Below are 14,427 nucleotides of genomic sequence, written 5' to 3'. Positions count from 1 at the left end.
AAATTCGTTATCATGGAAAACGAATCTATAAAAATTAACAAACTAAACGGCAGTGAAAATTGGGCAAAATGGAAATTTCAAATGACGGTAATATTAAAATCATATGATGTGTTGTTCTCTGTAATAGATGGAAGTTATGAATATCCAATTCAAATTATAAAACATGATACAGAAACAGACACAGAGGCACAATTGCGTTTAGAACAAGTGCAACAAAAATGGTTAATGACAGATGCTAAGGCTCAACGTTTTATAGTTATGTCAGTAGATGAGCAGTCATTAGATTATATAATGAACTGTGACACAGCAAAAGGTATGTGGAATAAATTACTGAGTGTATATGAACAAAAGTCTCATACATCAATTACATTGATTCAGCAAAAATTTTATAGTTATGTTATGGATAAAAATGATAATATGGCACAACATATATCAAAATTAGAAAACTTGAGTAAACAATTAAAACAGTTAGGTGAACCAATATCCGATTCAATGCTTATAACCAAAATTCTTATGACCTTGCCAGAAAATTATAAATATTTTTATAGTGCATGGGATTCTATATCATCTGAGAACAAAACATTGTTAAACTTGACATCCCGACTTATGGTAGAGGAAACAAGACAAAGTAATGGCCATGAAATCCAGAAAAATAATGGTGAAAATAGTGCATTTGCGGCGAAAAAATTGTTTAGAACACAAAAACAAAAATATTCAAAATTTGGAAATCAACAAAATAATGATAGAAAACCAGGAATTTGCAATTTTTGTAAGAAACCAGGTCATTGGAAACGTGATTGCTGGATTTTGAAGAAAGAACAAGACGGAAAGAATAAAAACGAATCAAATTCTGGTAATGCACTAATAGGCGTTAATTCAATGGTGAGCAAAATTAGTGATTTTGATAAATGGTATGTGGACTCCGGTGCAAGTGATCACATGACCAGTAGAAGAGAGTGGTTCAGAACTTATGAGTCGTTCAAGATTCAGTTGCCAGTACGTATTGGTGATGGTAAATATATTATGGCTATTGGTAAAGGTAATATATATGTTCAAGCAAAAATTGGCGAAAAATGGGTTGACAGTTATTTGTCAAATGTTTTACATGTACCTGAACTCAAAGTAAATTTGTTTTCATGTGGAGCGTGCCTTGATAAAGGTATAATAATGATAACAGACAAAAATGTTTGTACATTTAAAAGAGGAAATAGTACAGTTGCTGTTGGAATTCGTGAGAATAAATTGTTTTCGATGATTTTTAAAACAAGGATTTCGCAAGAGATAGATCAAGTGAATATTGCTGAAAAAATTCTTACATTACAACAGTGGCATGAAAAACTAGGTCATCAGAATGTTCAATATGTTAGAAATTACCTAAGGCATATGGGTATTCAATTCACAGATATGGAAAACAAATTTTTCTGTGAAGCTTGCATTTATGGTAAACAACACAGAGAACCATTTACACTGAGCAGTACCAAAACAACAAAACCAGGTCAGATAATTCACAGTGATGTTTGTGGACCCATGGAAGAAAATTCTCTTGGTGGTAAAAGATACTTTGTTATATTCAAAGATGATTACTCTAAGTATACATATATATATTTTATGAAACAAAAATCAGAAGTAAAAGAGAAGTTTGAATTATTCTTAAATACAGTGAAAAATCAGTTAAATATATCAGTTCTTACTTTACGAAGTGATTGTGGCTTGGAATATAAGAATGATGAAGTCAAAGCTATTTTGAATAAATTTGGTATAAAACATGAAACCAGTGTACCATATACACCACAGCAAAATGGTAAAGCAGAACGAACAATGCGTACAATAGTAGAAGCAGCTAGAACTATGTTATACAGTAAAAATTTGTCAAAAAATCTTTGGGCTGAAGCGGTAAATACAGCTGTTTATGTATTGAATCGTACGTTAAATTCAGGTAACAAAGAAAAAACGCCCTATGAATTATGGTATAATAAAAGTCCCAATATAAGCAATTTTAAAGTATTTGGTAGTGAAGTTTATGTTCATATACCAAAAGAAAAACGTAGAAAATGGGATCAAAAAGGGAGAAAAGGAATATTTGTTGGGTATTCAGAAGAAACTAAAGGATACCGTATATGCTTTGATGGAAAAGAAGTTTCATTAAGCAGAGATGTTATATTCAAAGAATCTATGGAAATAGAAATCAAAATTAGAAAAGAAGATGAAGAAATAAATTCAGAAATGGTGGATGAAAGTGAAGAAAATAACATTAATGATGAGAATAATGTTGAAAGAAAACAAAATATGGATGAACTTGATCAATCAGCAGATCAGACTCATGAGCAATTAAAAATGAGACTTAGAGATAGACAAAATATAGAAAAACCAGTAAGGTATAGAACAGAAACATTTTATTCAATGTGTGATAATCCAGTTACATATGAAGAAGCTATGACACAAGAAAATTCAGAAGATTGGAAAGAAGCAATGGATGAAGAAATGTTGTCATTAAAAAAGAATGAAACCTGGAAATTAGTAAATATACCAACAAATAAAAAAACACTTAATATTGGCTGGGTATATCGAACCAAACTCAAGAAAAATGGAGAAGTTGATAGATTTAAAGCCAGATTAGTAATAAAAGGCTGTGGACAAGTGCATGAAATTGATTTTCAAGAAACTCTTAGTCCAGATATAAAGTATGACTCTATATGAGTATTGCTAGCAATAGCAGTAGCTAGAAAATAAAAACTCAGACAATTCTATATTAAAACAGCCTTTTTATATGGTGATCTTGAAGAAGAGATTTACATGAACCAGCCAAAAGGTTATGAAGATGGAACTAAACAAGTTTGCAAACTTCAACGAAGCTTGTATGGATTAAAACAAGCACCCAGGTGCTGGAATACAAAATTTAAAAATTTGTTGTTAAAATTTGATCTAAAAGAAACAAAGGCAGATCCCTGTGTATTTGTAAGTAATAAAAATGAACAATTAATGATTGTAGCTATTTTTGTAGATGATGGGATTATAGCAGCAACAAATGATGAGCAGGTGGACATGATGGTGAAGTACCTGATGAGCAACTTTGAGACAAAATCAGGTGAACTTAATCATTTTCTGGGTATTGAAATTGATCAGAGATCAGATGGGTCAATATTTATACATCAGTCATTATACTGTCAACGCGTTTTGGAGAGATTCAATATGGCTGAATCCAACGCCCTATGCATTCCTGCAGATCCACAACACTCATTAGATGCAAATTTATCTGAATCATTACAAGCAGGGGAAGTTCCATACAGAGAAGCAGTAGGAAGTTTGTTATATCTAAGTCAGATCACAAGGCCTGATATAACATTTGCTGTAAATCTTGTCAGTCGCTATTTAGAAAAGCCTCTTATAATACATTGGAATGCGGTGAAACGTATTTTAAAATATTTAAAAGGAACCTATAACTATGGTTTATTTTTTCATTCTAGGGTGAAACTTAAGTTACATGGTTATAGTGATGCAGACTATGCTGGTGATACAACAACAAGGCGATCAACATCAGGATACATTTTCATGATGACTAATGGAATAATAGCATGGTGTTCACAAAGGCAAAAATCAGTAGCACTCTCAACTACTGAGGCTGAATACATGGCACTGAGTCAAGCAGTCCAGGAATTAACTTGGTTGACGCTACTAACAAGTGATCTTCTGGAAACACAGGGAGAGACACCTGTTTTGTACGCGGACAATCAAAGTGCCATAAAATTGGTGAAGAATCCAGAATTCCATAAACGAACTAAACATATAGATGTTCGTTATCATTATATTCGTGAGAAGTTCAATGAAGGGATGTTTTCACTGGAGTATGTGACCAGCAAAGAGCAGTTAGCTGACATCTTGACCAAGCCAACACCACGAACAAGATTTCAAGAACTCAGAGAAATGTTAGGAATTAGATATATAGATTTATAATTTTTTAATTAACTATGTACGGGTGTATTGTTTAAGGGGAAGTGTTGATATTATTAAACAACACACTGGGTACAGTAATATTATTTAAGATAACAGTTTAATGTATTTTTACTTATGTTAGTATAGTACAAGGTCAAAGGGACACATTCCTTTTACGATTATGTTGTTTTACTCAATGCAGCCTATTGTATACATGTTTACAGTTTAGTCGTAGTTTCACCGTCTATCGAGTAAAGTGACCCGTTGCCGTTGTACATCTCTTATATTATATGTTTTGACATTTTATATTAAATACTATTATATTACGAATAATTTCTAAATCTTTTAATTACATAACCTATTCCATTCAACAATATTATATATAAATGTAAAAATTATTTATATGCTATTCATTTGTAATAATCTCTGTATTTTATACTTATTTGTCAAATAAACAGTTATACTTTAAGAATTAGCCAATGATGATTTTAGGGAGTAAAAAATATTATAAAAAGGCGAAGCAAACCCCTATTCCACACTTTCGTTCTCTGGATACATAACGATACATGGATATTGCGATCATCATTGTCGAAATTCTTACGTGCTTAATATGTGAACAAAAAACTTGAATTTGTGTTACTTTAATTTATCATTTTATTAATATTATCACTGAAGTTAATATAACAACTGAAGAACAATTATCAGGTAAGATTTTTAAATCTATAAGAATATTTATATTGTCATTTTATAACCCTTTAATCATACCCCGAATCAAACGTAACTCATACTCTAATTCTCACTTTAATTCACTCAACAATATAAACTCTTTCAATCATTTTCTTTTTCTAATTATTTTTTCTTTTTCTAATTATTTACTATTTGCAATGTTGTTTTTAAAATTAAAATATTTGTTNTTTCTAATTATTTACTATTTGCAATGTTGTTTTTAAAATTAAAATATTTGTTTAAGTGATTTTAGAATAGTTCCAGATATTTGCAAGTTAACTTATTCTATTTTAAAATTCAGTCACATATACAAAATTACTCTGTTTTTTTAAGTTAAATAATTTGGGAATGAATATTCTTAAAATATTTTAAAACCAGTAATTTAATTATTATTAAGCTCTGTTTAATTATNTGAATATTCTTAAAATATTTTACAACCAGCAATTTAATTAATAATAAGCTGTGTTTAATTAATAATATTTGTACAATTCATAATAATATAAATGTAGTATGAATGAATAAAAAATTCTTAAAAAAACTAATCATATTTTTAACTATTTTAATTGGACGGTTTCAGTCAAACCACAGGGCCTACTAATTACCTACTAGTTAGAAAAACATTGGAGAGTGAGCTAATAGCAGAGTCAAGCTAGAATAGTTCTCATACTGATATTGCGATCATTATTGTCGAAGTTCTTACGTGCTAAATGTGAACCAAAAACTTGAATTTCTGTTACTTTATTTATCATTTTAATAATATTATCACTGTAGTTAATATAACAATTGAAGAATAATTATCAGGTTATGATTTTTAAATCTATAAGAATATTAACATTGTCATTTTATAACCCTTTAATCACAACCCGAATCAAAAGTAACTCACACTCTAATTCTCACTTTAATTCACTCAGCAATATAAACTATTTCAATCTTTTTCTTTTGTAATTTTTAAGTTATGACACAACTCTTTTGGGTGTCTTAGGCATGTCCAACCATTTTCTAGCGTATTGCTCTAATGGCATATATAATTGTGCGAAGTTTTCTAATTTTTTCTTTTTGGTATCATTTATTATCCAAGTTTCACAACCATATGTTGCAACATTCCATAGATATGTTTTTATAAGTCTCTTCTTGATATTGAGATGTAACTTTATTGAAGTGAGCAACTCATGTTTTTTTACTAAAGGTAGCTTTTGCTAATGTTATGCGTTATTTTATCTCTCGGGCGCTCTTACCAACAGATGTAATTTTGATCCCTAGGTATACCATTTCCTCAATTTGCTCCCGTTTATGACTATCTATGTATATATTAGCTTTTACTTTAATTTTTTGAGCTGCATGCTATATGTTACCTTCACACTATGCTCTCTCAGTTCGTTTTTATTTTATTAATGAATGAAATAAAGTCGAGTCCACATAATTTTTAACATTTATTAAGTTTAAATTTAACAATTTAAAAGATTTTAATGATATTAAAATAAATATATAGGGCTTTATTAAATCATAATACTGAGGAAATTTAAAAAATGTAAAATGGTATTTATTATACTTATAAAAAATAATATATTAGTTAAATAATTCAATAAAATATAAATCGTAGTCAGTTTTAACAAAATCTTCACAAATTTGTATTAAATCTGAACTTAAATTATGAAATGTTAAATTATTATCACTATTTTGATATGACTTTATTAATTCAAATTTATTTAACAATGGTTTGTCAAGAACACAATATTTAAGAAATTGACTGAATTTAGTATCTGTAAATAACTGGGTCAGAGGAATTTGTCTTTGACGAACTTTTCCCAAAAATTCTTTTGCATTTGTTGCATTAGTTTCAGCATTTAAAGAAATATTTAGGTTTTTTAAAATATTATTATATTTTGATGCAATTTTCACTACATTTTTAAAACATGATGGTGATTTCGCCATATAATCCCCAATGGACGCTTTTTTAAATAAGACCAAAATTGCTAATAAACGATTGATCATAGTTGTAACTGATGGCAATGTACTTTTCAAGGAATTTACACAAGTAATAAAGTTTTCATAACGTTTGTTTTTATGTTCTGATATGCATAAATGTTGTATAGCAGTGAAATAGCCAGTAACGTGTCTTAATAATTCACTATACCTACACTTAAATATGTGTGCAACTTCTTGCTTTTTTTTAAAGAAATTGTTTAGATTTTCTTCATCATGCTGTATTTCATTTAAATCTTTAATTTGATCGTTCACCAAAATTTTGGTATTAATTAACGATTGCCTATTATACACGTTAAATAGTGAATTTATTACACTGACTGCGAGATCTTCAGATGAGTCATCACATAATGGTGATACAAGTCTATGAATACAAAAATACAAAATAAAGAGTTAATGATTAATTGGAATAAAATCTATGGATATTTCCAAAAGGTAATTTGACAATTGTACTAATATTTCTATAAATATATATATAAAAAGTAGCAATAATAGCGTGTCATGAAGTTCTAAAATTCGGCCATGTTGTAGTCATGTTTGAGTTATCTGTGAAGTTGATGCCATGTATAATATAGCAAAATTGGTAAATAAACGTTACCAAACGAACTTTTAATGATATAAAAATAGCGGTTAAAATTGAAGATTATAATTTATAAACGGCATTTTAGAGTTAGTATATATCTTTGGTTGAACATGACTCCGTATAATAGATCATTCCCAAATAATTAATAGTTTTGGTTCATTCAAATTGTAAATTATAGCGAATCTAGAAAGTGCATGTTCTCAAGATGTCAAATTATATGGAACGCTTTAGAGGATGTGATAGATCGTGTCAAATGGAAGTTTAGGATATGGGTGGCCGACCCCAAATAGGTGGGAATAAGGCGAGGAGGAAAAAGAAAACGACTTCATAATTTAATGAGTTTCAATTTTTTTTTTTTTGAAGTGGTAATATACATATTTAACTAGCTTATGAAATAGAACATAATTTAATTAAGAAAATGACTCGTGGATAACAAATGTTGAACTTGTTTTTGGAAAGCTATTAATATTTTTAAGTAATCACTAAAAGGAGTCGGTGCATTTATTTTTATTATTAGTCATTTCCCGATGATAATTTTCTTTTCGTCTAGATATAAAAATAAGAATAACACCTAATTTACTGATCAAAAAGTTGTTATCGGCCAATCATTTTCTTAGTTTCTATTTTATAAGCTAGTTCAAAATGTGTGTTATCATTTCAAAAAATAGTTGACACTACAATACAATATGAATGTTTCTAAAAAATAATTCATAGTTAATAAATCAACATATTTAAGTAACAAAAAAAGGAACATAATTTTTGTACAATATTATATTTATTTTTAAAGTAATCGAGTGTTTTATAATAAACTGATCAACCTAAATGTAGGTTGATAATGGGATATTAGGCTGATTGAAACACAATTCCGTATCATCGTTGTAAAATATGAGTAATGTACACGTTTCTTCTTTAAACATATAGTGATTAAAGAAGTATAGTTTGAATAACATGGAAGAATTTACTAAATAACACTCAACAAAAATAATAATATACTTTACCCTGGTATTGTCGGATGTAGTAAGTCATGAAAACCAAAATTGATGTACTCGAGCTTGAATGCTTCATCATAAAATACTTTGAGATTATTACATACTTTGACATAATCTGAACAGGAAATTGAATAGTTATCGTGTTCCATTGCATCATCATTTTGTAATTCATATTGAAAACTATTGTACTTAATGTTTGTAATAGAAGTAAATGAAATTTTCGAAGATATACTGTTAAAAAAATTTTTAACATTTTCAAAATCCTCAATAACCATCTCAACTTTAGGATTAGCGTTGTTATCGATATACTCAAGTATGTCCAATTTTCTTTTCGATTGAATGTGATCATTAATAAAAGAAATTTCATCAATAATGTTTTTTTTTTTTTCATACAGTTTTAATACGTAGTTCATATGTAAATTACTAAAGAATTGTATGACATTATTTATATTTTCAAATAGAGTCTTTGAACTTTCTAATGCGTTATTAAGTGTAATTAAGCAATCAGTAAAATCATAAAATTGGTTTTTTAAATGATAGCTATCACAATATTGCAGTATTAAACCAATATTTTTAATGAAAATTTCTATAACAATTGTATATCTACAGAATAGTAATTCATTAATAGCATTAAATATTCTAGGCAAATTATTGAAATTTACAGGTAGACTTAAGGTTCCAATAAAGTATGGAATGGAATCTGAAACCATTAAACCGTCTGTTAAGTGTTGCATTGAAGAATTTTCGTATTGATATCGAACATAATTGATTACTTCAGTTAAATATTCAATATAATCGTTTTCATCCGCGAGTCTATAGCTAGTTGTATCGATTTGATTTATCCAAAATATGAAAAAAGTAAAACAGTATATTTTTATGAACATTTTTTAGTCAATTGAAAATATAGAAAACAAAATTTAGAATAACTTATTTGTAAGATTAATATTAGTTAGAATATATACATATTTTATACATTTAAAGAAGTATATTGATTAAAGATTAGTTTATTTTATCTACTATTTGCAAAGTTGTTTTTAAAATTAAAATATTTGTTTAAGTGTTTTTGGAATAGTTCTAGATATTTGCAATTTAACTTATTCTATTTTAAAATTCAGTCACATATACAAAATTACTCCGTTATTTTAAGTTAAATAATTTGGGAATGAATATTCTTAAAATATTTTACAACCAGCAATTTAATTAATAATAAGCTGTGTTTAATTAATAATATTTGTACAATTCATAATAATATAAATGTAGTATGAATGAATAAAAAATTCTTAAAAAAACTAATCATATTTTTAACTATTTTAATTGGACGGTTTCAGTCAAACCACAGGGCCTACTAATTACCTACTAGTTAGAAAAACATTGGAGAGTGAGCTAATAGCAGAGTCAAGCTAGAATAGTTCTCATACTGATATTGCGATCATTATTGTCGAAGTTCTTACGTGCTAAATGTGAACCAAAAACTTGAATTTCTGTTACTTTATTTATCATTTTATTAATATTATCACTGTAGTTAATATAACAATTGAAGAATAATTATCAGGTTATGATTTTTAAATCTATAAGAATATTAACATTGTCATTTTATAACCCTTTAATCACAACCCGAATCAAAAGTAACTCACACTCTAATTCTCACTTTAATTCACTCAGCAATATAAACTATTTCAATCTTTTTCTTTTGTAATTTTTAAGTTATGACACAACTCTTTTGGGTGTCTTAGGCATGTCCAACCATTTTCTAGCGTATTGCTCTAATGGCATATATAATTGTGCGATTTTCTCTTCTTGATATTAGTAGTATCTATATAGCGGGTTCTGGTGATCAAAGGATGCCGCCATGGTNATAGCGGGTTCTGGGGATCAAAGGATGCCGCCATGGTAATTAGTGTCATACGTCATCAAAAAGTAATAAATTAAGAGTGTTAATGGGTAATTAAATGGTTAATTAAGGTCAATCGTAATTGTTAAAGTTGTAAATCAAGTGTGTTATTGTTAAAATTGCGATAATAATGTGGATTGGCGGAGGGTAGGTGGTCAGCTGACTCGGCGTTACGTCGTTGTCGGTGTGACGTATGCAGCAACGTGTGCCCCTCAATCAGGAGCATCACAGGTGTTACGTAATATAATCGCCCTTAAGGTCATCACGTCACATACAATAATGTTAAAGACTCTGCCCCTGCCTACACCCTCCCATCACGGAGTTGTACGTCAAACGGTCGCCCGTTATATTGTGTCATCGCAACCGCCCCCGCCGCCGTTGTCGTCGTCGTCGATGGGGTATAAGCCATAGTCGTGTTATCCATAAAATACACCTCATNTAGTCGTGTAATCCATAAAATACACCTCATTCGTCATCGAGATTCCAATGTCTAACAGATGTTTGGAAAGTTTGGTGTCGTGCAGCAGCAACATTGTCTGTTGACTACTAATCGGTTCTCAGTATTTGTTAATCTATTGTGCGTGTAAGATGGATTATTTAAGTAATATATCGAATAAATTGATTTGTCTTGTTGAAAACGAACCGACAGATAGAGTTTTTAAACCATTCAGTAAATTATTGAAAAATTATCGAGATTTGCAATATTTTGCGGAACGTCTAGGAGATAAAGTCAACGGTACCGGTGGAGACTTTTTACACTACAAGGGTTGTGAATTAAAGAATGTGNCAAGGGTTGTGAATTATTGAATGTGGGAAAAAATTCGGACAATCCTGAATGTGCATGCTCAGTTGTGAAGCGAATATATTACGAACTTTTGGATTCAATTGAAACAATTGAAAAAACGGTGAATGCGAATCGCAGCGATAGTAACGCCTATTGGACCTTGAGACTTTAATCACAACGGCTACACCCAGGTGTAAATTCAATAAAATCAACGACTTGATCGATTCATCAATGTATAGCATTTTACAAATGTCTCGTTNGGCTACACCAAGGTGTAAATTCAATAAAATCAACGACTTGATCGATTCATCAATATATAGCATTTCACAAATGTCTCGTGTATACATTGGTCTGGATCCTGACGATTCATTTTGGCCAAAAGTAAAGTTGGTAAACTGTCATCAAGAACTTATTATCACTATCGATTTACTACATAGAATGTATTCAATGTGCGGATATATTTTATCGATAACGGAAAATTTAAACGGAATACTACTTTTGCAAGATGAAAACATTAAGGTGATTCTGACACAGTGGGTGCAAACTATTACCCGAAAAGATACATTACTGTTTCAGTCAAAACGAGATGACAACTGTATATTTTTGATGAATACATCTGAGTTTGCGCAATTGTACTTCTTTAAAGATATGTTATTTGAGAAAATACATCGACAATTGTTTCATATACGTCCGCGTATTTTACATGAAATAAAGGTTATACTTCAGTCTTCAACTGATCGTATGGTGGTTGAAAAGAAACCGATCATTTTTCCCCAAATTAAAACGCCGGATTTGTTATATTTCTATGAAATTAGTTGTACGGGATTTATGGCTAAATGTCTAGAAAATATCTCGAAAACTATTTTCAATTATCCACACATGAAAGTATGTTAAAAAATATTTGATTTTTTCATCTTAACTCTAATACTTATAAAAATTTCAGCACTTGTATTACTTTTCCGATCTGGTAGAATTGGCTACAAATAGATCATTTTTAGGTATAGATGCTTTGCCGAAAATTGACAAGAAAGACCTTCTATGTGTGACTTTTCCAATCAAATTCAAGGATAATCGAAATAAAATAACATAAAAAACAACAAGTTTGCAAAATAACTATGTTTTTATTAATAAAAATTATATATTTATACATTTTTTTGTTTCTATACTATACTGTAAATTATACAATAATAAAAATATATTTGTATATACATTAGAGTTTTCGTACTTCACCCGTAAATGCGTTGTATTCCATTTGACAATCGTGAATAATTACACAATACAATGATGTTTTATCGGGAAACTGTTTAGAGCATTCGAAATCCAAACGTAGATCAACCGTTGAAGTCTTGACGGTATCGTTTTGTTTAGAACAATCGATCACAACTATGGGTCCACGTTTTTTGTAATTTATATAATCTAGTAGAGGGTACGGATCTTTACGACCGTAGTACATTGTTTGGAATTGAGTGTACGAGTTGTAGAAGGTTGTATACTTGTTGTTGTCGAAATCGGCGTTTTGGTTCTCGTATGGGTATTCGTCCGCATTCAGATACGCTTTGACGTTTCTCAATGAACAGTGATCGAAATCTCCAAGAACGTGTTCGTTCTCATTACCCATGGCAATAAGTAGATATCTGGGTTTTTCCACATTCGAATAGGTGCGCACCGACCACGTGTGATGAGTTGTCTGCGGTACCAATGGGTAAACGGCAACATCCCAGTGTTGAAATTCTAACGGGAGCCATTTCTTGCTGTCCAGAATACGCATAAGACCCAGTTCGGTTTTCACGCTGGGTTCAAAGTACTTTACCACCCATTTGATTTTCGATATTTTCACATTGATTTGTTTTATCAATGATGCAACTTGCGCTTTATCGTCTGTTGTTGTTGTCTGTGGAACAAATGTTACAACAGTGCTATCGGTACTCGATCTATTCAACACGAGTGTCTGAGTACAGTTTATCAGTGTTCATCGGTATCGTTCGAAAAATTCCATGCACATAGACAATGGACATTANATCGTTCGAAAAATCCCATGCACATAGACAATGGACATTGCGCCACAAAATCAGTCCCATCGATGAAATCGTTGTTGTGCAAGATTTGCGCATATTTCCATCCGGCAGGTTGCAATCGTCGAATGTCGTTGGGTGTGAGCGAACAATAACCCTTGATGGTTGTAGCCACTCCGACATATTTTATCTTGTCCACTTCTTTACCATTTACCTCAAATCTGATTTCGTCGAATAAGTGCATGAGAAAATTTTGCCCCATAACCATTTCACCGACTGTTCCAACTGGTGGTTTTTCCAGTTTTCCTTCGATTTGCAAATAACTTTCGCACGGTACGGTGAATTTCTCCTTGTTACGTACCTCGATGCGGATTTCATCGTTGTGTTCGTACGAGTGGTTGTAGCTCTGATGTTCTAGATAGTATTCATGTTTTACGCTGTCANGATAGTATTCACGTTTTACGCTGTCGTCTTGTTGACATTTTTCCAACACGTGTAAGTACTCGGCCATGATTGACTCGACAACCTAATGATTTTAAAAATTCAATATTTTCCTTTGTGAGTTGTTGCTGCTGCGATAGCGTCACACGATTGTTCCGTTGCTCCATCGTAGAGTATATGCCATCACCCAAATGATGGTACACTACACTCTTATTGAAACTCAGAGGCATTTAAAGAGTGTCGACACGTTTTTCCAATATAAAGACACGGTCATCGACTGAATAAAGTTCTCGATCCAGTGCTTCCAAACGATAAATTGTAGCTGAATTGTTGTTGTTGTTGTTGTTATTGTCACTGTTTATCAGCTGACAGCTATTGTCGGATGTTTGAAGGAGCAGTAATAGTTGCACGACTGTGACTAGTATGCACAAAAATAATCCAATATGTGAGGAATCAATTTGTTTTATACGGTCCCATAACGTCATCGTACTTTCATCCATCTTGTTTGATGTGTAGACGTACTGTTAATTTTTCACCTCTTAAGTTGACACGTTGGCCGTCTTGATCANTAAGTTGACACGTTGACCGTCTTGATCGAGCAATGTGATTCGAATCGTATTCAATACGTTTGTGTTTAATGGATAGTAAACGACTTGTCTGGGACATTCGATAATACGGTAACCCGGTGGTACGTTTGGAAAGAATTCATGCAATGTATGCGATTGACGTCCTTCGTGGTACGAGCCAACAATTATATTGCAGTCAACTCGTATGCATGTCACCTTTGTAATAGATAACGGGAAATCCGACGTGTGTTCCATTTTCGGTGCCAATACACGAGGTCGGAATCCCAGCATTCCAAAGATTGATTGCGGGTGTGTAAAATCTATGGTGTGATCGCATTTGATTATACTTCGCATAGTGTTGCGATCGGCTGTGAAAGAAATAACGTTTCGATCACCCCTACTCTTTGTCACCGATTTCACTGCTGTTTTCCTTGAGCAAAGCAACCGTTGGCAACAATGGATCATCAAAATCTAATTGTTTTTGCATACTGTACTTGTATTCTTCTCCATTGTACTTGTCGG

General features: G+C 31.1%; 1 protein-coding gene across 1 annotated transcript in view; it reads left to right on the top strand.

The window, feature by feature from the left end:
• The first annotated feature begins 11,840 nt into the window (after nucleotides 1-11,840).
• The window catches only part of LOC126899363 (phosphoglycerate mutase 1-like), a 96,658-nt gene continuing 94,071 nt past the window's right edge, over nucleotides 11,841-14,427 (top strand). The window contains exon 1 of the mRNA XM_050674238.1: nucleotides 11,841-11,853. The gene's annotated coding sequence lies outside the window, so the exon portion shown is untranslated. The remainder of the gene's footprint in view (nucleotides 11,854-14,427) is intronic.

Source organism: Daktulosphaira vitifoliae, unplaced genomic scaffold, assembly GCF_025091365.1.
Source record: "Daktulosphaira vitifoliae isolate Bord-2020 unplaced genomic scaffold, ASM2509136v1 Scaffold_2, whole genome shotgun sequence".
Lineage (NCBI taxonomy): Eukaryota > Metazoa > Arthropoda > Insecta > Hemiptera > Phylloxeridae > Daktulosphaira > Daktulosphaira vitifoliae.
Note: the sequence above shows the minus strand (reverse complement) of the source record. Positions and strands in the feature narration are given on the sequence as shown.